This window comes from Strigops habroptila, chromosome 6 (assembly GCF_004027225.2).
Source record: "Strigops habroptila isolate Jane chromosome 6, bStrHab1.2.pri, whole genome shotgun sequence".
NCBI lineage: Eukaryota > Metazoa > Chordata > Aves > Psittaciformes > Psittacidae > Strigops > Strigops habroptila.
Genome location: NC_044282.2, coordinates 15,469,087 through 15,493,272, shown reverse-complemented (window position 1 = coordinate 15,493,272; position 24,186 = coordinate 15,469,087). Strand labels below are relative to the sequence as shown.

The 24,186-nt window shown below is 41.1% G+C and overlaps 1 protein-coding gene and 2 long non-coding RNA genes across 8 annotated transcripts in view; 2 read left to right on the top strand and 1 right to left on the bottom strand.

The window, feature by feature from the left end:
• Positions 1-9,092, top strand: part of LOC115609273 — a 19,074-nt gene extending 9,982 nt beyond the window's left edge. Inside the window, exons 2-4 of one of the 2 annotated variants that reach the window (XR_003991795.1) lie at positions 2,540-2,571; positions 4,596-4,678; positions 8,819-9,092. This is a non-coding gene — a long non-coding RNA (uncharacterized LOC115609273). Of the gene's footprint in view, positions 1-2,539; positions 5,302-8,818 lie in introns of those variants that run through there. The other variant, XR_004389925.1, reaches the window with a different exon arrangement.
• Positions 3,879-24,186, bottom strand: LOC115609272. The gene is made up of 3 exons (XR_003991794.2): positions 24,022-24,186; positions 6,780-6,889; positions 3,879-4,490 (listed from the first exon to the last, which is right to left on the bottom strand). It is a non-coding gene; the product is annotated as an uncharacterized LOC115609272 (long non-coding RNA).
• ARMC2 (armadillo repeat containing 2) overlaps positions 23,931-24,186 on the top strand; it is a 69,820-nt gene continuing 69,564 nt past the window's right edge. For 3 of the 5 annotated variants that reach the window (XR_003991792.1, XR_003991791.1, XM_030489238.1), the window contains exon 1: positions 23,931-24,064. The gene's annotated coding sequence lies outside the window, so the exon portion shown is untranslated. Of the gene's footprint in view, positions 24,065-24,104; positions 24,124-24,186 lie in introns of those variants that run through there. The other 2 variants (XM_030489236.1, XM_030489237.1) reach the window with 2 other exon arrangements.

The window sequence follows — 24,186 nt, the reverse complement described above, 5'->3', positions numbered from 1 at the left end:
AGTCAGGCAGGATCATAGCTCAATGGGGAGCGACCTGGTAGGCACAGTGGTCTCTTCGAGCACGTGTAGGGGTTACAAGTACGCAACTTTGTGTCTAGCTAAAATGAGCAACTGAATTAAGGCTAACTGAGGCTAAGTGCATGGATGTAGTAAGAACATTTTCCTCTTTATTCCAGATCTGTTTTCTATGCAAAATAACATCTTGGCCAGTTGACCTATCTAGCCCATTGTCCTCTGTTTCCTCACATAAATAAAACAGCTCTCTGTGTTTCTTGCAAGCTATGCTGACTTAGATGACTAATCATCTCTTTATTCAGGTGTTGCCTTTGGTCTCTTCAGGGTCCTCATATCCCTGGAGTGTGTAAAACTGCCTGATTCTTCCCCTAAGTTATCCCTAAAATAGTTCAGTCTTCTCAAACAATTTAAGCTTATCTGGGCCTTTTCCATCTCATAGCTTTACTAATAAAAGTCAGTTTCAATGGTCTGAGAAGCCCTTTGTTCTCTCTCCTGGTTTTCAAGGAAGCTGGTTCCTATCTTTACTTAGCCAATGCTTCCATACTGCTTTCCCTGTCTGAGTTTCAACTCATGCTTCAAAATGCTTTCTTCCTCACTAGTCTTGAAGTCTAAGTAGTCCTTTACAAACCTGTATGGTAGACCATTTTAAATGTTATCTTTCTTCCAGTCACTCTCCAAACTGCCTGTCATGATAGGAATCTAGTTGCAGACATTCTGGGATTTATACTTACCATCATAGCCACTCCTTCATAAACACCACCTCTCTCTTTCTGCATTCACCTCTCATTTTGCTAATAATTAGATTGCAAAATCTCTGTGACCAAGAATGTTCTTATTTTGCTTAGTATTTAGAGAAACATCTAATGCTATTGGCTTATCATTCATGACAAAATTCCTAGATATTACAGAAATACATCTATTTTTTACTTTATTAATTTTAAAATAACATGTGATTTTAGGGAGTATTTTAAGAGATTTTTATGGAATATTCCTGAAAGAAAAATCAAACTTATTGATTCAGGATTCTATTCACAAAACTGTTTCTCCATTGCTCAAATTGCTATGGAGTCCCTCTTCTTACCGTGTTTGTAAAACCAGCACTTTTAGTGTTTACCTGGACCCTCACCAAAAGACCATAAACTGGATTAACCTTCACTGCAGGAATGCTGTGATATCAGGACAGAGCAGTTTCAAAACCTCAGTAACTGTGTATACTTTTAGATACTTAAAGTAATAGATTTTCTAAGCTGTGTAATCTCACCAGATTCTTAAAGGACACCATCTGGCTGTGCCGTCACAAAAGTTCAAGTATACCCTCCCCCTCCCAAAAAATGCAAGATTTTTTTAAGCATAATTGCTGAATGTATTTTTATAATTAAAGAAATTTAATAACGTATTTGAAGATGAAAGACAAGACAACTACGAAAGCAGATTGTGGGATTTTCCTCCCTAGAAATATTTGAAAATCCCAGACCTGATGGGAATGTGGTATTTGAGCAATGCTTGTCCTTTGTTCCCCCAGCTCAGGAATACCATTCTTCCAGCACTAGAGCCAAAAATCATAATACAGATCTCTGGATGTACCATGAATAACAGGGCAGGCTACAGAAATTAAATTTTTACTTCTGACCAAGTCCCACTCAGTTTAGTGCTTTCCTGAATTATGACCATTACTAGCAGTAAGTTTGATGGTAAAGATGATCTTTCTCATCAATCTTCTTTCTACTGAACTATGGCTTTCCCATAACTTGCAAACCCACAGGTCACAGCCCAAGCTTTAGCCATGCTGCATCAGGGACCTGGTTTATATTAACATCCCTAATAGATGAGAAAAGAGCTCAGTTTGTAGAGGAACCTGAGGCTCCATTAAAGCCTTATTGTGTGTTACTGCACATTTAAGATGCTCTGCAACACTCCATCATCTGGATGAGATATGCTACATCCTACCTCTGTGTGGGCTTGTTTTACCAATGAAAACCCCTTTTATTTTTGTGTACTCTCATTATTTTCCATCAAAGAAATTTTGTTAGTATACTCAATTTTCTGACAAGGTAAGAGACAAAATCTGTGGGTCAGTAACTGTTTAAAAGCTATGCAACAATGGATAAAAGTACAATTTTTTTTTTTTCTTTTCACAACAGAGATTTGTTACAGTTTCACTGGTGCTGGTCTTTTATTTGTAATTGATGTTGAAAAGGTGAAGAATATGGTGATGAGGTTGATACTAAGTTCTTTAGGATACTAAAATAAAAAGCCAGCTGTAAAGTGTTGCAGAAGGACCCCATAAAAAGTTGAATGGGAAAAGAGCTGACAAAATTAGGTTTATTTAAGAAAATCCTAACTTTTCAATACAATAATGGTTTCTAAACTAACATTTGCCATTCAAGAAAGAGGCTATGGAATCATTTTGACCAGTTTGATTAAAATAGTCACAGTTGAAAGGCAAAACCCAAGGAAAGAAACTGAGAATAAACAGAAAACATTGGTATAGCACTCTACTTTTCTCTATCTCTTATTTGTCTAGGTTACAAGAAAGAGCAAGAGGAATGATCGAAGGTGCGGAACTTTTCCATATGAGGAATGAAAAGCAAGCAGACTTAGATGTTTCTGTTTGGAGAAAGGGTAACTGAGGGGCTACTATGAAAGAAATCTATGAAAATGGTGACTGGTATTAGGGCAGACAGGGAGCAATCACGTATGGCTTCTAACAACAAAAGAACTGAGTGGAGTCTATAAAATTCTCATTTGGCAGGTTCAAAACACAAGGAAGTAATTTTGCCTGTAATGTACAATTGGATGTAGAATACATATACTGTTATGGTAACAAAAATGGGAATGGGTTAAAAAAGGAGTCAGAGCAATCTGAGAGGCCTATCAAAGACTATAATACAGTGGTCTAGAAAGAAATCCCCAGCTTGGTATTATTGGGAGCTACAAGATATGTTCTGGAAAGAATCAATTTAGATGTCTAACAAGCTTTTCATAAGCACCCACAATTGGCCACTGTGGGAAAGAGGGAACCAAGCTACAAAGACCTGTCTGTCCAAGTACAGACATTTCAACTGTTACTTTCCAAACAGAATAAATGAATTTAATGAGGCTTCTAATATCAACCACATAATGTGAGGTTAGCATAGGTAAAGGATATTTCAGATATTACATTTAGCTCCATATTTCCTTGATAACCGCAATGATATATCCAAAGGGCATTACTGGGCATCCTTCAAGTGGCACTGATCATATGCCATGAAGGCAACAAGCCTAGGTATGAGTCCAGAGCTCTTTCTCCTGGTAAACACCATGCCATATGTTTTTATCAGGCACTAATTTTTGGGAGAATTAATCTTTATATAGTTATTACGTTAGAGTGTCCTAGTTATGTCAAAGTATAGAGCTGGGGGCTCCTTTATTTATACAAATATTGCTGAACATTTAATTTCAGATTCTCAGTCTGGTGGATAATAAAAAATGACTACCCACCAAACCTGTAGCATTAAATGGAGACTGTATTTTTGGCAGATCATCAGAGAGGGATTAATATTACTGGAATTGCTTTGTTTCTCAGCAATGCCTCCTTAAAAACAGCTTTCTCTGAACACATTTTTCTATTTTATTGAGAAAAGGAAATACAGTATTAGAAATCAATGTTTTTAAAGGGTAATTTAAAGAAATCTAATCTTGGCAGATGCTGAAATATTTTCAATTTACAACAAATAGTATTTCTGTCATCCAGTCAGCTTTTTAAAATTAGACCATTACTCCTTGATAAGTTAATTACAAAACAGAGACTCAACCAATATAAAAAAAAAAGTATTAATGAAAGTATAGAGCACACATCTAAAAGCTGCTTTTACTGATTTATTGTTGAAATTTTACTTTTTATATGAAAGACCTTGTCTCCAATGTCTTAAATCATAGGAAAAATGCTTAATTTTTCACCCAATCACAACTAATTTTTTACACTGGTACACTGATGGACTATTGTTTTTCTGTGGTACCATCCGTTATAAAAAGTGACAGCATCATAATTGAAGTTATTTAAAATATGGTGCATTTAGATAATGCTCTCCTTCAGTATAAATATGACTACATAGGAAATGCTGCTACTGGAAATTGCTAGGATGAGCTACCAAAATGGAATTACTGCTCAGCAGGCCATATTCCTCTGGCGGTAGGAAATGAAAAATATCAGAAATTCCCTCAAAATGCAAAATGAGAAGAGAATGGAAGGAACATTTTTTTGTGTCTAAGGCTTGGTCATCTCTAGCTAAATTTTTATGCCAGTTAGCCAGTATCAAATGCTATAGAAGTTTCGCACTGCACAGACACTTAGGCTCCATGCAGAAATGGGAAACATGGCATATGCTGCAACTACGGGTTGAAATGTCTCCAGGCCCATCAGCTGAATCCTGGTCCCACCGAAATCCTTGGTGAGTCTTTCAGTCCAATGAAGTCACAATTTCACCCCAAGGATTCTGGGTAAACACAAGAAAAAATCATTAAAAAAAAATATGCATTCACTTCATAATATCTGCCCAAGGATGTCTCTGTAACTGAGCTGTATTTTCTGCTTCTTACAGTGAGAACCAGCCAAAGTGCCCAGTGGTAATCCTTCCTGGTTACAGCTGAGGTCCCAAGTGTGCCTGAGCCAAAGTCATGGCAGGTATCAGTCTAATGATTTAACAGTATGAGTAGTGGCAAACCAGAATCCAGACTAAATGCCCTGCCCCTGATTAGTTTACCAGTATAGAAATTGTGCCACAGAGTGAACTGGCTTGGCAACCTTTTGGGGAGCCCATCACTTAGCAATGCATGCTGACTGGTAAACCCACTTCAACTAAAATAATATTTAGCCTCCAGCAACTGGAATGAAATATAATGGAAGAGAAAAGATTTTAAGCCTTAACTAAAATATCAATACATATCTTCCTTACCCCAAAATGTTGCCGTCCTAAAGTGAAAAGGCAGGTTTAGCCTTTTCAGATACTGTACAGTTTCGTATAAACACCACTCCCATAACATAGATTTGTTATCTCTGCCATTATTTTCTGTAGTTCCACACCAGCTGGCACACATAACAGAGGCTGATAATATCTCCTTGCAGCTATTTAATTGCATACATAGTCCCATAACAGCCCTCTGACAATTCACGGGGAATGATCTTAGCTCAAGTCAGTGTTTAATTTTCCTGCCCATATTTCAGCAAAATGTATTTCAGCCCAATATATCAATCTCTGAGTGCTGCCATGCTGCACATCTTTCCCCCTTGACCACAGCCAGATCTACAACATCATCTACATCAGGTTGCTGAATTTATTTTCAATGCTTGCAATAGCTCAGTTGGTCAAGAAGTGGTCAGAGTCTCATGTAGACAAGGTTGTGTGATCCCAACAAGCCAAGATCATGATAATGGCAGCTGCTGCTGCTGCTGCTGCTGCTGCATTGGCTGTGTTATAGTTAGAACAGACTGGAATGGAATGGACTAGACTAGAATAACTATTTCAGTTGGAAGGAACCTACAATGATCATTGAGTCCAACTGTCTAATCAATTCAGGGTTGACCAAAAGTTTAAACATGTTATTAAGGGCATTGTCCAAATGCCTTTTAAACACTGGCAGGCTAGGGGCATTGATTGCCCTTCCAGGAAGCCTATTCCACTGTTTGACCACACTCTCATAAAGAAATGCTTCCTAATGTCAAGTTTGACCCTCCCCTGATGCAGCTTTGAGCCATTCCCATGCATCCTATCACTGGTTACTAGGGAGAAGAGCTCAGCACCTCCCTCTCCACCTCCTCAGGAAGCTGTAGAGAGCAATGAGGATGCCCCTCAGCTTCCTTTTCTCCAAACTAGACAAGCCCAAAGTCCTCAGCCGCTCCTCACAGGACATTCCTTCCAGACTTGTCACCAGATTTGTTGCTCATCTCTGGATGCATTTTGACTACCTTCACCTCCTTCTGTATTGGTGGGGCCAGAACTGCACACAGTATTCCAGGTGAGGCCGTACCAACACTGAATGCAGTGGGATAATCCCTTCTTTTGACTGGCTGCTTATACTGTGATGCTCACCAGGATGTGGTTTGCTCTCTTGGCTGCCAGGGCACACTGCTGCCCCATATTGAGCCTGCTGTCTACCAGCAATCCCAAATCCCTTTCTGCAGGGCTGCTTGCCAGACACTCTGCTCCCATTTTATACCTGTGCCTGGCATTACTCCATCCTGGGTACAGAGTATGGCATTTGGACTTGTTAAATTTAATCTCATTAAACAGAGCCCAGTGTTCCAATTTATCTAGATCCCTTTGCAAGGCCTCCTATCCTTCAAGAGAGTCAACAGCACATCCCAGTTTGGTGCCATCAGCAAACTTGCTAATGGCGCATTCATGCATTTAACACCTGCATTCAGATAATTGATAAATATATTAAACAGAACTGACTATAGAATTGAACCCTGAGAAACACCACTGGTGACTGTTCAGTAGTCGGATTTAGCCCCACTAATTACTACCCTTTGACTGTACCTAGTGATGTTCAACTCCAGGTAAAATCATAAGAAATTTCATGGAAAAAATGTTTGCAATTTCTATACTTCATATACAGAAAAAAAAAAAAGGCATAGGATACAGTAAAAAAAACCCTTCAGCATATACTGTGTGGTAATTTTTTAACTACATGTGAAGTCTCCTTTACACAAGGTTTTCCATATTACTCCTCACAGCAGTACTAGCTCAGAAATAACAACCATCTAAAAATGCAATATTACTCACCTTCCTAAACGTGGAGCAAAACTGTGGCAGACACTGGCCTTCGTCTGTATCCCCCTCTCCCTTTTGATGAACAGCAATACAGGTACCACTGTAAAGTTTGTAACTTTATACTGTTAAATGAGAATAAACAAGGGAAGCAATTATGTCCATTATCAGGAAGTATACGAGTACAGTGTCCAGAATCATCTCCAGATATATCTTAGATATAAGGAGGAAGTTCTTTACTGTGAGGTTGGTGAGACACTGGAACACGTTGCCCAAAGAAGTGGTGAATGCTCCATCCCTGGCAGTGTTCAAGGCCAGGTTGGACAGAGCCTTGGGCGATACGGTCTAGATAAGGTGTCCCTGCCCATGGCAGGGGGTTGGAACTAGATGATCTTAAGGTCCTTTCCAACCCAAACCATTCTATGATTCTGTGAGTGACAGTCTGACCATTTCTTTAAAAGTTGTATAGCAGGTGAACGCCTTTTACCGTGTACTCCTGCAATCATGCAGGTAACCAAGTAGCACACCCCAGGTGAGTCCAAGGAGCCCTTAACATTAAATCCCTGAGCCTTACAATGGTATTGTAACTAGCTGACTTTCTTACTAGTTTTGTTTATTTGTTTTATTGCAGCTGTCCTGTGCCCTAGGGATGACAAACCATAATTTGACACAAAATACTTAGAATTGTTTATCACTAAGATGAGGGCCTATTTTCACTTTCCCAAACTACACGCTCTTTCTTTCCTTTTCTTTTAATCACAAATATTCATGGCAGTGAGAGACAAAGTAATAATGTTCACCCCTTCTATTTAGAGGGAAAACCTGCCTGGTGATGTTTGTTTTATTTTCACCTTACAAAGTGAAACAGTCTGAGTACCCTGAAGGACAAGCATGTTAGCTCTGCAGTTTTGATTTGGCCTTTTTCCAGGTTAGACCATTTTTTAAACACCACTAATTACCACTGTAGAACAGTTTGTATTTTTATATAAATTAAATCACTTTATTTAAGTGCAAACTTTAATTTTCACAAAGGAAAAATGGAAGTCAGAAGTTCTATATGAAAAATAAATATAAGGTGTACTGAAAATTGGCCTTTGGATCATTATTCATTAGTTCACATTAACATGCAATAGGGAAGTTACTGTTAGCATGTCAGCAGAGTTCTGAGCCCAGGTTCCTGTTCTGTCACCTCCTTGTGGCTTTTCAGCAGGAGTTTCTTGAGCTGCTCCACCACGTTGGGGCAAAGTTCAAGGTCAAGTGTGGAGTGTCACTGAAGGCTTGTGTTAGGGATTGTGTCTGGCCTGGGAGAATGTAGTCTCCCAAGCTAAGTCCATTATCATGGGCTGCATTTGGCTCTTGTGGTATTTATCATAGTTATTAATGCATAAGCTCAAAAGGTCAAGTGACTCTCATGAGATTCTCAGCTTTCATTTGAAGAAAATGTGTCTCTAGCTTTGTACTTCTGAAGAAACGATGAAAATATAAATGTCCAAAGGTTTAAGGAGTAGAAGAATACTTGAAAAAAAAAACCACATGAAAAGGCACAATAAACATGAAGAATTTTCTATCTGAAATTATGATCTAGGGGACAAATTAATGATTTTTGATATCAGGGATAGGAAAAATTAGAACGGACAATAGAAAAAGGTGTGGAGGAATCTTCCAAAATACTATTTGCCACATGTTTAAAACATGGGATGATATTTTATTGCTGTTGATTAAAAAAGAAATAAAAAAACAGTCAAGGCAAGATGAAGAATCCATGCAGTGTTGTAGGCTGTGATCTTTCTGGTTGTTATCTCACTTTAGTCAGCCAGAATTTTACTAACCAATAACTTGACCCTTGTTGTTGCAAAGTAGATCCACAAAAGCCATACCTGCTCATGTAGCACAGAATTTCTCTTCCACAAGGGCCTTGAGACCTGTTTCAGGGCTGGCACCTCCTATCAATTGAATATGCTTAATTTTATTTTTAAAGTGAAACCAGGTTTTACATAAAACATGGTGGGGCTCTGCTGACTACATTTTGATTAACAATGATCATTGTTAACCAGGATGATTAACAATGGCCAGGCCTGAAACAGGGGAGGAATGGCTCTGCTGCCTGCATGGTCTGCAATAACCCAGAGGATCTCTATCTGCCAGCCTTTGCTGGAGGAACGTTTCAGTCCTCACATCCAACTGGAAGGAAGGTGTCACACTGGGGAATCAAAACTGTGGTTGCACACCCCACTTCTGGCTTTGATTTATTGTACTGGCCTTCAAGAGATGGGACAGACAGTCTTCATCTTCTACTATGTGTTATAATAAATCCTTACTGTGCGGTGATGTGGGGGTATTTATTTTATTTTATTTTATTTTATTTTATTTTATTTTATTTTATTTTATTTTATTTTATTTTTTATTCCCATGCTTTGTTGTTGTTGTTGCTGTTGCTGCTGCTGTTAGATTCCACATTTAATTTGCAGTTTGAACTCCCTGGGACTAGAAAAAAGTATTCTCTTATTAGCATTTGACATTGCTGCCAGAGTATGAAGAGAGAACTTCTCTATTGAACTTGATGGCTCCAAAATTCCCTTTTGATTAGCTAGCCAGTGGTCAAATTTTCAAAGGAAGGGCACAGCTGCTTCAGAAGTCTACTGGTTCTTCATAAATATCTTTCCTTTCATAACCCCTGACATAGGAAAAACAGTATCTGGAAAGTTTCCAACAATTGTCTTCTAAAAATCATAAAATCAGAAAATTTGCTTTAAGTGACCAATACATTCTTATTTTTCACCTTGAATGCATTCTCTGCGGTTCAGCTTCATTTGTTTGGTTCATCTATCTCTTGCAGACTAGTAACACCCTGGAGTCCAGTCATGGCCAGGTCTTCACAATGTTAGATGATGTATGAACACACTAGCAAAATGATACTCCATCCCAGAGACAACACACAATTGTTGTTACACACAAGCCTGAAGATGACCAGACACCCAAGGAAGTAGAAGTATTGGTCAATATACTACATCACCATAAAGCACGTCAGGCTGGCTTTAGCTTGGCAGTAAGTTATCTTTTGCCACATATTTGTAGTCTTAGGGTTGCAGCTGTAAAGTAAGAGATCCTTATTTGCTTCTCACATTTATTACTATTATGTTGTTCTGCTTGTATCACAGCTGGAGACTGTTAGAAAGCATTTGCGAGCCTACTGAAGAAAACTTCTTGTATTTTTCCCTTGTGTGGGCTTGCTCCAGTGAATGGAGAGCAGAAATGTAGAAAAGCACTGTCTAAAACAGTGGTGTGATAAAAGACGACAACTAAAAGAAATACCAGGGATTTAAACTCCTCCCACCTAGACATCCTGTTTCTTGTACCTTCAGTTTCCTCTGCTTCTCACAGTCTATCCTACCAAATACACCTGCCTTTCAAAGTTACCCTGGTTTTGGAATGAAGGTGTCAGCAGCTGCAACACCCCATAGGGTGTGATTATCTTATTTCCTGTCTGTTGACTATGTTAAACATATGCCAAACTAGAAAGGTAGTATTTCTAGTGTGTCTCTGGAGTACACTTAATGATAGTCTTGTTACCGACTGACCTCCTGTACCTACAGAGATTAAACATCTTGGACAAATTTTCATTGCTTGAATCTGTTCCAAATCCTTTTAATGCGTGAAGGACTTGATCACTTTTAAACCAGCGGTAGAGAGCAAACAAGGTTCTGTCGTTTGATGCCCAGAGGCCTGCTTGATTTTTGCAGTAAAGAAACAGAAACTCATAATCACTATGGGAATAGCAAAAGAACATGTATCTGCAGAGATCTTTGTCGATAGTCTAATCTAATTGCAAAGTGCATCCTGCCTGGACCAGGCTGAGTGACACTGCAGCAGGCAGTGGTACTACAGTCAAGCTACCTTGCATAATGAAAATACTTTATCTGTGTCCAATCTGTCTACGCATCAGAAGCATAACCTCAGCTTTCAAAATAAGGGATATACTTTTAAAGTATTTATATTGTGGAAATTAAAGTAAATTAGACCATGTTGTAGTGTTGGTCTTAGCAACTTGCACTTACTCTACTTCCATCAAATTTAGACCTAAATGTAGCTGAAAAACCTTACTAGATCTATAACAGGGCTATTTTTAGGGCTCTTTTCATGCAACATTGACTATTAGCATCTCATAGCATCTGGCGACGCTGGCCTTTCTGATTATATTGAACCTTGCTGAATGGGAATTTTTGTATCATTTATGAGCACTTCTTTGCTCTGCCTGTATTCTGTATCTTCTTCTCAGAAGTAAGGATGATGACAGGTGATGTCTCAAAAGATAAGTAATCTTCCACTACATACCCTCTGTCTACAGTAAGTTCTCTAGATGTTCTACGTGAGGTTCTCCAGGAAAATTCACCATGGCATGTTACCTACTTTATTTATCCATTCCACCTGATACACCTACTATAAATAGCTGTTCTTAGATGACTGAGTCTTTTCCTCTCACATATGCCAGTCTGCGGGATCTAATTCTGTAACTGATTTTACAAAACTGAAGACTCATAAGATGAAATGGGCTGCATTCCACTACTAACAAAATGTGAAATTGTATCCTCTAGGAATATTTTGATGATTTCAAAAATCTTAAGAATAGATGTCATTTAGAAGGAAAAAGAAAGGGGAGGGATTTCATCCCCCCTTTCACACTTACTTCCTCTTCTTCACCGTGTTTCCCTTTTATTCCTTCTATGCTCAGATAATCTTTCTGTCACAAAATTAATTTTGCCATTTTGTGTATATTTTTTTTTCTTTACTTTTGCATAGTTGTTGTGGCTTAATCCGGCAGGCAGCTAAAAACCACACAGCCACTCACTTCCTTCCCCTCTCAGTGGGATGGGGGAGAGAATTGGGAAAAAAAGTAAAGTTTGTGGGTTGATATAAAGACAGTTAAATGGGACAGAAAAGGAAGAGGAAAAAAATAATAATAGAATTAGAATATAGAATACAGAATATAGAATATAGAAACAAGTGATGCACAATGCAGTTGCTCACCCTCTGCTGACCGATGCCCAGCAGTTCCTGCCTGGCTTTCCCCGGAGTGTATATCCTGAGCATGACACCATACGGTATGGAATATCTATTTGGTCAGTTGGGGTCAGCTGTCCTGTCTAGGTCTCCACCCAGCTTCTTGTACCCTCCAGCCTACCTGCTGGCAGAGCAGCATGAGAAGCTGAAGAGTTCCTGACCACTGCTTAGCCACAACTAGAACACTGGTGTGTTATCAATATTGTCCTCATTCTAAACCCAAAACACAGCACTGTACCAGCTACTAGGAAGAGAATTAACTATCCCTGCTGAAACCAGCACAATATTCTAGGTTACACTACATCTATGTGAGAATATTTCTACTTAGTTCCAGGCATTTTCTGTATTTTTATTATTAATGAGAATGAGATTGGAACCAAATTCAGCATCAACCAATGGCTGATTAGCGATCTTAGTATTTGTGATAAGAACAGGCAGATAATAATCGAATTTTGAAGGAGAGGTTAACTATTACAAAATTTTGTGCACACCCTGGACTTTCATTGATACCTGAAGTAGAAAAAGTAGGTGACTGAATGTAACCCAGCTTCTCACCACTAGAATGGTTTTCCTTACATCATGACTGAAGACTGCACTGACAGGAGGCCACAGAAAACCTTGCAAAACCTGAGCTTGTGGTTTAACATTGACAGTAAATCACCTGTGCACTAAGACAGAAATGATGGCCCAGATTGTAATTTGCTGGGCAGATATGCACAGGGACAAGGACAAAAGCAAAAATAATTCACCCAATCCTTCCTTTCAGTGCTCAGGGGCAGGTTGTAGAATACAAGAAGTGATGAAAAACAGCAGCTGCAAAAATCCAGACTAGCCCAACCTTTCTTCGGAGGTGGTGCTGAGCAGGCCAGCAGGATGCAAAAGGAGGTGGGCCTGGTACAAGTACGAAAAGAGCACATCTACAACAGTCACAAGGTCATGCAAATACTACTCAAATACCTATAAATATTTGAGCTGCAGCTGCTGCCGGGAAGTGTTTTTTTGCCACTGTACTTCTACAGGTAGAATTATATTTTTGCATATAGGATAGAATCACACCCCACATAGAGGTCCTTGTTTCAAGGTAACAAAGAATGTCTTCTTCATTAGTTCATTTATCATGGAATAGAAGTGTCCACTCAGGGAGCTTTTCATTCATAAATATGTTGCTAGATTGTTACCGGTTCATTTTCAGTGTTGGCAAGCCCTAAAACTATTACTTGATACAAAAACTTGAGGAAGAACAGGAATAGTATTGATGCTGGGATGTCCTGGGGATGTTACCTTCTTACGTAGAATCCATTGCTGAGTAGGGATGAATCTGGACCATTACACAAAACGCTGTCAGCAATGAAACACCGTGTTTGGCAATTTAGGAAAGATATGCGAGGCAATAGAAAGGAATCCAGAAAAGCAACAAAGATGGTAGACACATGGTTGTGTGTTTCACAAACACTGAGCTCTCTTAAAATAACACGGAAGGAAGAAAGAAAAGCCAGAAAATTATATATCAGCAGTACTATTTCTAAAAATAATGGTTTTCAAACTTTTCCATGAGGCATTAACAGCTCTTTAAGGGATAATCTTTATTGCTTTGTAATGTACAAAGCAATAAACAGCTGCTGAGATTGATTAATAGCCAAAGCAAAGTTGAGGCATGTAATCAATCTAAAAAGCCATTTATTGTGAGTATACTACAAAGCAATAGAGATTATTGCTGTTGCACAACAAACCATAACAGAGAAAACACACACACACACAAAGCGAAAACAGTTGTTTTCTTTTCAAGGCTCACAGTGCTACACTGCCTCTTTTCTCAGCTTTCAAATGGCAATCCATTCGAGTAAGGCAGGCAACTGGTCTGACAGCAAGGGATCTGCTGGCAAAAGTAACACCCTAAGAACTTTAGTATTAGCTGAGGGAGAAATAATATCTGGGTTTTTTTTTTTAGTTCTAGAAATACTAAATTCCACAAGTATTCATCCTGTCCTTGGAACTGGTACTGCTATTCATATCACCAAGTAAAACAAAGAACTGGCTCACCAATTGAAAAATTATCTAATTCATGCTAATGCAGAGCTTGTTTAGAAATTAAGGCTATTTACTTTTGCTTTTTTTATGACTGGCTTCTAAATCACTTCAAAGTTTTCACAGGCATACTGAATGTGACAACTGGGTCTGAGCTCCAGCTATTTTGGGAAACCACCTCACCCCATTCTTTTTATACAACTTTAATACAGCTCTTAATATATTTTGGGTTTTGCCCCCTCCAGTCTTCCAGAGAGGCCGTTTCAGAATCTTACCGCTCCAGTGGTTTTAAACCTTTAAAAAAAATTGCATTCTGAATTTTCTGGGTCAGATAATGCCCATTTGTTCCTGAATCAACACTGTCTTCTAGCATAAATTGCTCTTCACTTTGGCAGAACAAACAAGCTGTGCCACTGTAGCCTTTTGCCACGGTAGGCTTGTCCCTTGATCAGTCTTGCCACCCTTCTCTGCACCCATCCCTGTCTCAATCCCTCTCACCTGAACACAGATACTCTGGATGGCACTGAGCTCCAGAGGGGCTCTCAGGGCTGCCTTCTCCAGCCACACTCACTTGCACTGTCTACTGGAAATGATCTCACCCAAGGTTCAAATTCATCTTTTTCACATTCCCTTAGCATTTGAAGCCAGCGGTTAACTTGCACTTCCAGGCACAACTTGCATATTTCTGTTTCTGAACTGATGACCTTGCAACTTTTATGAGAAATTTGTATTAGTTCACAACAGCATGCGCTTGCCATTTACACTATTAAATTTCATTCTGTTTCTATTACTCTAGTTCTCAAGGTTATTCAGTTTTTCCCGTATCACATTGCCATCCCCCTCCATACTAATGATGTCTCCCATTTTCTTGCCATCAGCAAATTTCATTAGCAAACTCCTTCCTATTTTAAGGTAATGAATAAGAATATACCAGTATCCTTGAGCATAGTAAAATATCATTCAAGGCCAGGTATCACAACAGCAGGAAGCAAATTCTTCAATTTCACATTTGCAGGAAATACAATTCAGCTGAGTGAAAATTAAATTTCATATCCTAGTGGATTTAAACTTTCCAAACTCTTGCCTTTCAAAATCTGAACTATTTCATATCTGAAATATTACCTGAAATTTAATAACACCTACTTAAAATATTAGAATAAGAATTTTCATAATTCTATGTATGGAACATTGTATTCCATAACTCCATACCTCTTTACAGCTATAAAAATTTGAAGTCTATAAATTGTACTTATGTGTAGTGATCACTTTGATGGTTTCTAAGCATTTAGCTCTGGTACTTAAAATACTTGTTTTAAAGTTATTTCTACCCTAGCAGTCAATTTTACCCTTTAGCCACTCTCATATTTAATTTCTTTTCACTTTCATACTATTCGAGCAAATCACAGCTTCCCTGGAGTAGATGATCCACACTTAAGATCACATTCTCTGTGAATTCCTGTTCTCTGTGGGTCTGAAAGATCAGATTCATGACCTTCTTAGCCCTTCTCTACTTCGTATCGTTTTTTCCAGCTGGAGAGTTCAGTATCAGCAAAATCAATGAAAATCTCTCAATAATGATCAGTGATATTTCTTTTTTCCTGTCAGTATTTTATTTGTAAAATGATTGTCACTGCTGTACATGATCTTTTGTCAAAAATTTTAAAGAAAAGTTCCACTTACAGCAGCCAAACTGAAGTTTGTACCTGTGTCACTACATGTGTCTAGTGCTACATTTGTGTTGCTGATGAATCTGAAAAGAGTGGAAGATTTTTTTTTCCCCCAACAGAATGTAGACAGAGTCCTGTTATCATTTAGCAGAAAATGACCTACTGGAAGCTGGGTTTGCTGCATCAGCACAGCACTGCAGAGATGGGACTGCTGATGGTAAAGCAGGAGTAAGCCAAATAAGATGGACGGTTGCACAGCAGCCTACTGAGAAGTGCTGTGTAACATCAGTGTAACTGGACCTATGAAAAAGATGTCTGCAGATCAACTGTTGAATATCAAGAGTTTGTCCTAGCAGAACTTCTGCAAGTAAAACTGTCTAGTTCAAACAAGGCCAGCAGCAGAAGCACACAGAGAAGGAGATATGGGTTACAACCTGCACTGGCCTGGGTGTTGGTGGAGAGAAGGGCAGCAGGGCCCTCCCCTTACCTCTTGCACTGCTGCCACTGTGCAAGCAGCCACCAAGATGCCTGCTCACGAGATGCCCTGCGGCTGTGTACCACTGTTACTGCTGCTGCTGGCCTTGTTTGAACTAGAAAGTTTTATTGGCAGAAGTTCTGCTGGCATGTGCTACCGACATAGCTGTTTTGGCAGGATGTGTTCACGTTTGGCTGTTTTTTAAATATGCGGTATGTCCTCAGAGCATCAGGCTTTTATCAGCAAAAGAAGTCTGGCATTATGGGAGGCTAACCCTGAATACCATGTGCCATGTTTGGTAGATTGCCTTCTGGTAATTTATTGCTGCATATTGTAGAACAGCCATTGTATACTGTGAGGTACAAGGTCACATCACAAAATCTGTGTAAATATTGGGTCAGATTTTAAAAAACTTCTACCTTTTGCAATAACCTATTTTTATGTGTTATTCCTCCACATTGCAGATTTTTCACTGCCAGAAACCCAGAATATATCAAACAGCAGAGCTCTTTTGTTCATTTAGGGCAGATGAAAGGACTCTTTCATATCTAAAGAGCAGCCTAAAATATTGGGTACTGTGGGCAAGTGGAACATAGAGACAATGAATGGTAGCTAACTATTTGCAGTAAGTATTTGCTAAACTACAAGAACAAATTATAGTTTTCAGTCATGCTGTGAACAATTTCAGGGTTGAATGTCAAGTTTCTGTTAACCTCATAGCTCATTCACCCTGAGTCATGAGCTGCTTGAAAGGAGACAGTGGAGAAATAGGTGGTGCCAGCTTTCTGGAAAGCTGTGTCGATTTGGGCATTTTGTCATTATTTGGGGTGCTCAGTTTCCAGTGAGCTACACAAAATTAAGTATTTCCTGCTGCACAGTCTTTTCATGCTGGGCAATGTACTGGAAATATGAGATGAACCTGATACAATGGCCTTTGCTAACTGTGGTGGAACAGCAAATAAGGTTTATGTCCAATTCGGTCCCACCTTGTTTTGAATACAAAACCTGAAAGCAGTGCTTCTCCATGGTGATCTCTAGACAGTATTTTACATGAACGTTGTCTGGGAGAAAGCCCATACTTCCCTCCCCATCTATACTGTTGTCATTAATAGAGTTACAAAGCCAACTCTGGCAACAGAGACGAGGCAGCTCTGGTTGGAAAGGTGTTTGTAAAAACAAAACCTTTGTAAGTGGAAAAAAATAACAGAAATATCCACCAAACTGGAAAACTCTAATTTAGCAGTCTCCTGCAAAAAACAATGAAGGGTCTCAGTGGGTCCCTTCATTTGCCGAGCAAAGTTTCACCCTGTTGCCTGAATTCAGCACAAAGCAGTGCTTTAGTGCTTTTTTTCCCATGATATTTCCAGATACTAGACACAAATGCATTCCTTCTATCATATATGTAGAATAGATGGATGGAAAATACATACAGCTTAGAGACCATATGCGTGCATGGAACCAGATGGCCTTCTGCATAACCACATGTGTAATGTGAGCTCCCAAACAATGAGTCTGACATGTTATGGACGTGCAGCACCTCTGGTCTGCAGGCAGCCCGTATACATACAGTAAGTGCAATGTGTTCTGGACATGTCCAGTTTATCACATATTCACAGATGTTCTGCTTAGCACACGCAAAGAAGGTCTGGCATGACTGTATGAACTGTGCTGCACATGGACTGAGACTGCTGTTTGAATTCCTGATTTTTATCCAGGAAATCTAAAATTGCTCTAGTGCTATTTACTGAAAACATATAGTATTTACTGAAAATATATGCTCACTCATTTGGTTCCACTGTCTCTAAAAATCATCTAATTTGAGTTTGTTCCAATGATACTGCATGTTACTGCTTTAAAGCAATATGATGAATGTGGGATTGAGTGCGCCCTCAGCAAGTTTGCCGATGACACCAAGGTGTGTGGTTTGGTTGATACACAGGAGGGAAGGCATGCCATCCAGAGGGACCTGGACACGCTTGTGAGGTGGGCCGATGCCAGCCTTATGAAGTTTAACCAAGCCAAGTGCAAGGTCCTACACCTGGGTCGGGCAATCCCAGGCACAGCTACAGGTTGGGAGGAGAAAAGATTCAGAGCAGCCCTGCAGAAAAGGACTTGGGGGTGCTCGTTGACGAGAAGCTTAACATGAGCCGGCAGTGTGCGCTTGCAGCCCAGAAAGCCAACCATATCCTGGGCTGCATCAAAAGAAGCATGACCAGCAGGTCGAAGGAGGTGATCCTGCCCCTCTACTCTGCTCTCACGAGACCCCACTTGGAGTACTGTGTTTAGGTGTCCTCAACATAAAAAGGACATGGAGCTGTTGGAGCGAGTCCAGAGGAGGGCCACGAGGATGATAAGAGGGCTGGAGCACCTCCCGTATGGAGACAGGCTGAGAGAGTTGGGGCTGTTCAGCCTGGAGAAGAGAAGGCTGCGTGGAGACCTCATAGAAGCCTTCCAGTATCTGAAGGGGGCCTACAAGGGTGCCAGAGAGGGACTCTTCATTAGGGACTGTAGTGGTAGGACAAGGGGTAACAGCTTCAAAATTAAACAGGGGAAGTTTAGGTTGGATATACGGAAGAAGTTCTTTACAGTGAGGGTGGTGAGGCACTGGAATGGGTTGCCCAAGGAAGTTGTGAATACTCCATCCCTGGCGGTGTTCAAGGCCAGGTTGGACAGAGCCTTGAGCGACATGGTTTAGTGCGAGGTGTCCCTGCCCATGGCAGGGGGGTTGGAACTAGATGATCTTAAGGTCCTTTCCAACCCAAACCATTCTATGATTCTATGTGCTCACTCACTGCTTTGCAATAGCTTTGTTTCTGCTCTGTGAAAGTTTTGGGTTTGATTTTTGGACTTTTGGCAAATACTGACATTTCAGTACTCTTAATATACTCTTAATATTCCCTCCCCCAGCAGTTGGTAGATACAGTTTGATAAGAGAATGTGGTAGGAGGAAAGTCAAAGAATGCTGATGTAGAAACCTTGAGAAAGCAAGATCACTATGTTAATACACCAGCCCTATTACAGTGAATTCCCCTCCTCAATTAGCTATGCGTGTTCAGTGAGCTCCCTAAGGGCATCTGTATCTCAATAGTTTTGACTCTATCCCTGCCTCTGTTCCTCAAAATCTCTTTTGATTAAGTCAGTTCTTGGTATCTTTCATAGGCTTACGTGAATGATAAGAGCAGTATACAAGCTCAGTATGTTGTCCGCAGTGAACACACATAAGGTGTGCACAACAAACCGGTCCTAAAAGGAACGCCTTGGACCTCTAAACTTAAGGTTGTGGCCTGTGAGAAAATAAACTGCCTTTTCTTCTTTACCTGGCACTGAGTCTTATCTCTGCTTTTAGGCTTTACATTGGATTGTGGCCTCCATGAGCTTCACATTTTCCTTCCATAATTATTTATTCTTGTAAAAAGGCTGTTTCCCCAAGCATCCCTTCCTGCTCTGGCTGTAGAAATTTGGGTTTTAAATTGAGTAGCAGCACCAAAGTCATGTGGAGTCCTGCCTGTCTAGTCGGGTTAAAAGGCAGACTAGAAGAAAAGCAGGCATTCTGCTAACACACCAGGGATTTCCAGTCACTGGCAGAGGCAGCAGAATTAACAGGAAATCAATGAAAGCAGTCATTGATGTGGAGACAATTGCATAGTGGGTGTGCGGCTGGTGGATCGCTTACAATGCTTAGTTGGTACAAGAAGTCCTTGCTTGCTGTGTGTCAGCACAAATGTACCAGCTGAAGGGTATTTCACTTAGGAAGCCAGCACAACTACGTCGGGAAATCTCAGGGGTTCACTGATGGGACTGAACAGTGCGCATGGAGGGAATCAAGAGCTGGTCAGTGTAAGGGTAAGGTGCAGAGTTTGCAGGTTGCTGGCACAGTGACCAAATCGCACTGAGCAATGCAAGCTAGAGATGGCAATTTCCAAAATCTTAAATTTCAGCAAAATCCAAATAAGATTTTAAGGAATTAAAAAAAAAAAAAAAAAAAATCTATCACACAATATTTAACATCGGCAGGAACCTCTGGAGATCATCTAGTCCAACCCCCTCGCTCAAAGCAGTCAACTAGAGCAAGTCACTCAGGGTCTTTTTCAACCAGATTTTGAATACCTCCAAAGATGGAGACCTCTATGAGCAACCTGTTCCAGTGTTTGACCACCCTTACCACAGAAGTTTGTTCTGTTTAAATGGAGTTTCCTGTATTTCAATTCGTGTCTACTGCCTCCTGTCCTATCACTGGGCACCACTAAGAAGTCTGACTCCATCTTCTTTGCACTCTTCAGTTACTTACACACACAGGTAAGATCCCACCCAGAGCTTCCTCTTCTCTGAGCTAGACAGTCCCAGCTCTCTCAGCCTTTCCTCATACTAAGGACAGTCCAGTCCTTTAGTCATCTTAGTGGTCCTTCACTGGGCTTACTCCAGCATGTCTGTGTCTTTGTTGTACTGGTAAGCCCATGACTGGACCCAGCACTCCAGCTCTGTCCTGATCAGTGCTGCTCAAAGAAAAGGATCACCTCCCTCCACCTGCTGGGAATGGTCTTCCTAATGCAGCCCAGGAGGCTGTTGGCCACCTTTGAACATTGCTGGCTCATGTTCAACTTGGTGTCTACCGGGATGCCCAGGTCTTTTTCTGCCAAGCTCCTTTCAAGCCAATTGGCCCCTCACATGTACTGGTGCATGGGGTTATTCCTCCCCAGGTGCAGGGCTTTACATTTCCCTTTGTTGAGTGTCTTAAGATCCCTCTTAGCCCAGTTCTCCAGCCTGTCAAGGTCCCTCTGAATGGCAGCACAACCATCTGGGGTACCAGCTACTCCACCCAGTTTTGCATCATAAGCAAACTTGCTGAGAGTGTACACTGCTGATGACCGGCCTCCAGCTGCATTTTGGGCTGCTGATCTCAACCCTTTGAGCTCTGCAGTTTGGACAAATTTCATCCAGCTCACTATCCACTTAAATGGCCAATACTTCATCAGTTTGTCTGTGAGGATGTAATGGGAGACAGTCAGAAGCCTTACTTAAGATAAACAGCATATACCGCTCTCGCCATATCCACCAACTAGTCATCTCATCATATAACCAGTACTCTTTTCCTGTCAGAGATTTCCCTGCTGCATATAATGGAGATCTTCATAAACCTGTTTGAAACTTATTAGGCCATCTAGTACAGGAGTTGTTTCTAACTGCCGTAAAATGAACTACTTCACCTGCCTTTGTAATGAGCTACGAGTGATATGAAACACAGAGCTTATTTAACAGCACATACCAGATGGTCTATGCAAAGTTGAATATGACAGGAACATTTTTGTCCAGATTGGGGGTGGGACTGTTGTTTTGTTTTGAAAAGAGAGGAAAGAAACAGGGATTGCACTGCCACTTGTGTTGCTGAAATTGCACTGGAGGCTGCTCTTACAGGTCAGCAGCAAGAAGCAGCAAGTATGATCAACGAACACTTGGCAGGCAAAGTGTTTAACACTGTTAACTAATTCTGAATTGCACTGAAATATAGGCCTTATATGCTTAGATATCCAGATAAGTTTCATTTCTAGACAGATTTAAGTTCGCTAAACTGAAAATTGAGACTGGATACCAGCACAAAATCCCTTTCATGATTTTCAAATCTGAAAAATCATCTGAATGCATATGACATAACTGAATACTTTGTTATTTCATTAGTTAGACAGAACTGCTCAGAACACACTGCTTTCACCTCAGCAATCTCTTGAGCAAACACTGCTTGCCTAGACCAAGTCAGTTTATGTGTTTTGATGATACTTCCATCCTAAAGCAGTGTTATTGCAAACAAGGAGATTTAATTAAGTACCCGCATTTAAAATAGGTGCCAAGAGAGTTCATCCAATAAAAAGCCCATGAGAAAAGGGATTTAAGTGAGAAAGTTATAACAGTTGAGACATAGCAGAGAAACAGCACAGAAAAAAAGTATTTGCTGTAACTGCCAAAGCTCAGAAAATGAATAAAAAATTAACTCTTCAATTTGATGACCCAGAAAATAGAGGAGAAATAATGTGCAAATGAAAAGGATTAAAGAAAAAGCCAAGAAGGAAGGCTTAGTGGGTTTAACTGGGTGGATTTAAAATTTGTTTAAAGTATGATGAGATGATAACAGTTAAAAGAGCTTCAAACTGGCTTTACCAGGAAATAGATCTACACATTTTCTGTGAAACTTTGCTTGTATTATCTCAGTAAAAGAAAGGTTCAGAAGAAAACAACAGAGAATGAGCTAACTGTGAATGATCTGAAAATAGCATGCATGCACACGAACACACATTCTCTTGGCTTTTAAAGAAGAATGTACAAAGAAAAGCAAGTACAATACTAACAGGGTTTTCATTACTTCTGAGGTATTGAGGTATTGAACTTGGCTGCAGAAGAAAGAGGGCTAGATGTCTAATAATTAGAGATAATGTAGAAACTAGCAGAGATAATGGCATGTGTTATGTAAACTGGGTAGGGTTACACATAGAGATCTTTTTACTGCTATCATAATGCCTGTCAGAACCAAAAGAGGAACTGTAAGAGGATATTTTTCTAGAAGAAAGGGGCATAACAGACATATAACAATATTCAGAAATACAAATTTAAAATGTCCACAGGGTTCTTGTCTAACAAACATAAGGAAGTAAAAGTTATGATGTTTGTAAGCAATTAGTGAAAGGAACTTCAAGTCAGAAATACATGTATATTTACATATAAATATCTATACACAAGATGCATTTATTCAGAGAGTGCTTTCAGATATATCTTAAGCATCTCTTAAAGAACCACAGAAGAAGCTTGGTCAGATGGAGCTGTATTTGTTGTGGTTTTCTATTATTCACAGAAGGTAATAACCACCCTCCTATAGCAGTTTTTAGATAAATTTCAAAATGCATTCAGAGATGGTGAACAAAGACTGTCCTTGCCAGTCATGAACAACTCACTTGCCACAACACACCCGTCTTGGTTGTTGCTACATGTCTGGAGATTTTCTGATACAGGCCATGATCACAGTCCCCATCCCAGCAGTGGGAGGCACGTGAGCGAACAGTTCAGCAAGTGTCTGGCGCGCCTGGCCAGCGGGGACCCAAAACCCGGAGATGGTTGCACCTTTGGTAGGACCTTGCACAGGAGGCATCTTGGAGGAGACACTGCAAGCAACCCCCTTATGCCATGCCAACAAAGTTCTCCAGCCTGTGGGACTGATTTGTGTGGAACATTGCTACGGACAATGTGAAAACAGCCTCCCAGAGAACAAAAGGCAAGCAGGAGAGCAATAGCTTGTGGCCTGGCAGGAAGCCATCAAGATGAGGGATCTGACCCTCGGTGCCTGACCAGCAGGACCTAGGGAAGAGGTTTTGCACCTGCTGCTACACTGTGCCCAGCTCATCGAATGGTTTGTGTTGGAAGGGACTTGAAAGCTCATAGTTCCAACCCCCCTGCCATGACCAGTGACACCTTCCACTAGACCAGGTTGCTCCAAGCGCCGTCCAACCTGGCCTTGAACACTGCCAGGGATGGGGCAGCCACAGCTTCTCTGGACAACCTGTGCCAGTGTCTCACTGTCCCCCAGTTTTGTTTTACTGTGGTAAACTTTCAACGTCACTGTGCCCACCCTGTAAACCGGGGCCCAGAGAGAAGGTATCGTAACAGGTCACATCCACCACTTCCAAACCGAGTAACTTGTCAACCTTAACCTGGGCTTTTGCCACCTGCTCCTATGCCCCAAACATGGGCCAGGACAGGGCGGGGGAAGTGCCCTCCACCTGAAAGCCACCACCCCTCAGGCCAGGCTACAGCAGGGGCCCTCACTGCCACCACGCCGGCCTGCGGGCACACCGCCGCGCACACCTAACGGCCACAGCCGCCGCGGCGCCGCTACTGCGCTACCACACACCCCCCAGCCCGCCCCGGCCTGCGCCGCGCGGCGCATGCGCCCGCAGGTGCCTGCGCAGGTGCCTGCGCAGGCGCCTCGGCGTCTCCGGGCTCCCCGACCCTGACCCCGCCGGTGCGGCTGAGGGGAGCGCGCGGCGCGTACCGGTACCGGCGCCGCGGCGAGGCCGCGGTCTCCCTCGGCGGAGGTGAGTGAGGGACCCGCCGCCGGGGAGGGCCGCCCTTCGCCCGCGGCTCGGCGGCCATGGTGTGTACCGTTGCCATGGGAACAGCGAGCGCCGGTGCCGCCGGGCGCGGCGAGGAGGGTGAG